Here is a 3,557-nt window from a genome sequence, read left to right as displayed (position 1 = left end):
TCCGTTTACAGAAGGAGCTTCAACAGAAGCTAAGTCTAGAGGGAAATTATGAGCGTTACGTTCATGCATAACTTCCATACCTAGGTTAGCACGGTTGATGATATCAGCCCAGGTGTTAATAACACGACCTTGGCTATCAACCACGGATTGGTTGAAGTTAAAACCATTCAAGTTGAATGCCATGGTGCTGATACCCAAGGCAGTAAACCAGATGCCTACTACGGGCCAAGCGGCTAAGAAGAAGTGCAGAGAGCGAGAATTGTTAAAGCTGGCATATTGGAAGATCAAACGGCCAAAATAACCGTGAGCAGCTACGATGTTGTAGGTCTCTTCCTCTTGACCGAACTTGTAACCTGCATTAGCAGACTCATTCTCAGTAGTTTCTCTGATCAAACTAGAAGTTACCAAAGAACCATGCATAGCACTGAATAGAGAGCCGCCGAATACGCCAGCTACACCCAACATGTGGAAGGGATGCATAAGGATGTTGTGCTCAGCCTGGAAAACGATCATGAAGTTGAAAGTACCAGAAATTCCTAGGGGCATACCGTCAGAGAAACTTCCTTGACCGATTGGGTAGATCAGGAACACAGCGGTAGCAGCTGCAACGGGAGCTGAGTACGCAACAGCAATCCAAGGACGCATGCCTAAACGGAAACTAAGTTCCCACTCACGACCCATGTAGCAAGCTACACCAAGTAGGAAGTGAAGAACGATCAGTTCGTAAGGACCACCATTGTATAGCCATTCATCAACGGAAGCTGCTTCCCAGATTGGGTAGAAGTGTAAACCGATAGCTGCAGAAGTAGGAATGATAGCACCGGAGATAATGTTGTTTCCGTATAGCAAAGAACCGGAGACAGGCTCACGAATACCATCGATATCTACAGGGGGAGCTGCGATGAAAGCAATGATGAATACAGAGGTTGCGGTTAATAAGGTGGGAATCATTAAGACACCGAACCATCCGATGTAAAGACGGTTTTCAGTGCTGGTGATCCAGTCGCAGAAGCGACCCCATAGGCTTGCGCTTTCGCGTCTTTCTAAAGTTGCGGTCGTGGTAATTTTTGGTTTTCGAAACGATTGGTGATTACCCAAGCTGATGAGCCTGTTGATCCATAGTATATCACAGAATCCCACCTGTGTCAACTAATCTAATATTGATTGAATATCCGAAGAAACGGGAAGACTTCCCTTTGTTTTCGCACGATACTTCTTCAAACCTTGACTCTCTTTTCAGACGCATTTCCCTTTTATTATCATAAACCACGGGAAAGTCAACGTTAGTTCGGCTCCTCGAGTACATCATGGGAGATGCCAGCTTTGCCTTAGATGTACTACGACTCAATCATCGATTCGAGGTGAGGGACATACAGGATAAATATCTGCTGGCGTTGCCTGACATCCCCCCCCCCCCCCGAGGTGAGTAGTCCGCCCCAGGCGGAGATAGTTGAGAATGGTGGGAGTCGCGGGGATGCGGGCAGTGCCAATCATGTCGATCATGTCGATTGTGTCGATTGTGTCGATCATTCTAGTCATGTCGATCATGTCGATCATGTTGATTGCGTCGATTGCGTCGATCACTTTGGTCATGTCGATCATGTTGATCATGTCGATGATGTTATGGACTTTACGATTCGACACTAGTCTTTCTCTTTTTCATGAGGTACTATACCAGTGACAAAATTTCCCCTATGACTTGGATATTCTTTCTCCCATTATTTAATTTCTGCTTATCCATATGCTTCTGGCGTATCTTGATTCCTAATACCCTGCGCTCCGGAGTAGAAGGTTTCAATCCACCAATAAGAGGTTGTGGATTGAAACGAACCCGGAACTAACGGAAATGGGCAAAAGCCTTATTAGCTTCTGCCACCTTGTGAGTCTCCTCCTTCTTCCGTACAGCACTACCAGAATTTCTGGCAGCATCCATTAATTCATCACTTGATCTTAAAGCCATACTTCGACCTGAACGTTTTCGACACGCGATCAATAACCATCGGATAGCCAAAGCTCTTCCTTCTGCAGGTACTACTTCAACGGGGACTCGATAAGTCGATCCACCTACACGTTTGGATTCTGTTACTATATCGGGAGTTACCCTACGTATTGCTTGTCGCGGGACAGACAGTGGATTCTTATTCGTCTTTTCCTTAATCCGCTTCATAGCCTGATAGAGAATCTGATAAGCCAATGATTTCTTGCCATCTTTAAGAATACGATCAACCAACATGTTTACTAATCGATTACGATAAATCGGATCCGATTCTATATTTTTCTTTTTGTTCGCTACATTGCTCCGGTGTAACATGAGTTTACAGATATGTCGGATTCCGATTCTATCTCGACTGTATCTTAGAATCTTATTTGGGCTTTTTCACTCCATATTGTAGGGTGGATCCGCCGGTTAGTCGAGGATCTCCCCCCAAACTGCACGTGCGACTTTCATCGAATGCAGCTTTCCATATGATTGAATAGAAAGTCTTGAAGTAAGTTCGGGTTACTTCAATGAATCATATTTACTCATTAGGCATTGAGTATCCGTTTCCTCTTCATCATCCCACGAATAGGAGAAGGGAAATCCCGTATTTCATTTATCTCACCAAGAATGTCCGTGGGTTTATTGATCCAATTACCAAATGTTCACAAAACCTCCACTGAATCTCCATAATCGTAGTCCGAACTCGTTCTGAGAGAGAGAAGACATTCGAAGATTTTCCAAATAAATGGGAGTCCGGGTAAGACTCAACTTACTGGAATGCAATACCCTGGACACCGAGTTGTTTCACACGAATAAGATAATAATCAATCTCCGTAATAGCAGGCTTCGGTCCCCTGGCAACATTCCCACTATCGGGTCGGCTATGCATTTGACATATCAGAACAACCGATACGGAATCATTGCGATGATACAAGTTACGACAATGTTCTGCAACGCACTGGAACGCCCCTTCTTACGATCCTTTACTCCTACAGCATCTAAAGTTCCTCTAACGATATGATATCTTACACCAGGTAGGTCCTTCACCCTCCCGCCTCTCACAAGGACCACGGAATGTTCTTGCAAATTATGGCCAATACCTGGTATGTAAGCCGTTATCTCGAACTTGGAGGTTAATCGAACTCTGGCGACTTTCCGTAGGGCAGAGTTAGGTTTTTTTGGTGTAGTTGTGGAATAGTTGACAGATGAGTCAGTTTCAGTGTCACTCTACAGAACCGTACGTGAGATTCTCACCTCATACGGCTCCTCGTCATTCAATTAATACTAAGAATAGAAGTACGAAATACCTTTCGGTTGTTACCCGATACAAGAGGATTCACAAAATAATTTTGATATTCCATTCTTTCATTTTCAACTCCCTCCTGTGTGTTTGCCTCTACCTCCTCCCTATCCCCCAAATCGATTCGCTAGTCTACTTACTTCAGTGTCATTAATATTCTTAAGAAGTAGTAAGGAGAAGGAGATTCTGTTCCTACTTCAACTTCCCCAGAAGTAAATAGGTATTCACCGTAGTATCTATTTCCTGCTTCGATACTACCGATATAGACTTGGGAGA

The sequence above is a fragment of the Dipteris shenzhenensis genome, unplaced genomic scaffold (genome assembly GCF_047967505.1).
Source record: "Dipteris shenzhenensis isolate YYH24624 ecotype China unplaced genomic scaffold, Dip_SZ_1.0 scaf0544, whole genome shotgun sequence".
Lineage (NCBI taxonomy): Eukaryota > Viridiplantae > Streptophyta > Polypodiopsida > Gleicheniales > Dipteridaceae > Dipteris > Dipteris shenzhenensis.
Note: the sequence above shows the minus strand (reverse complement) of the source record.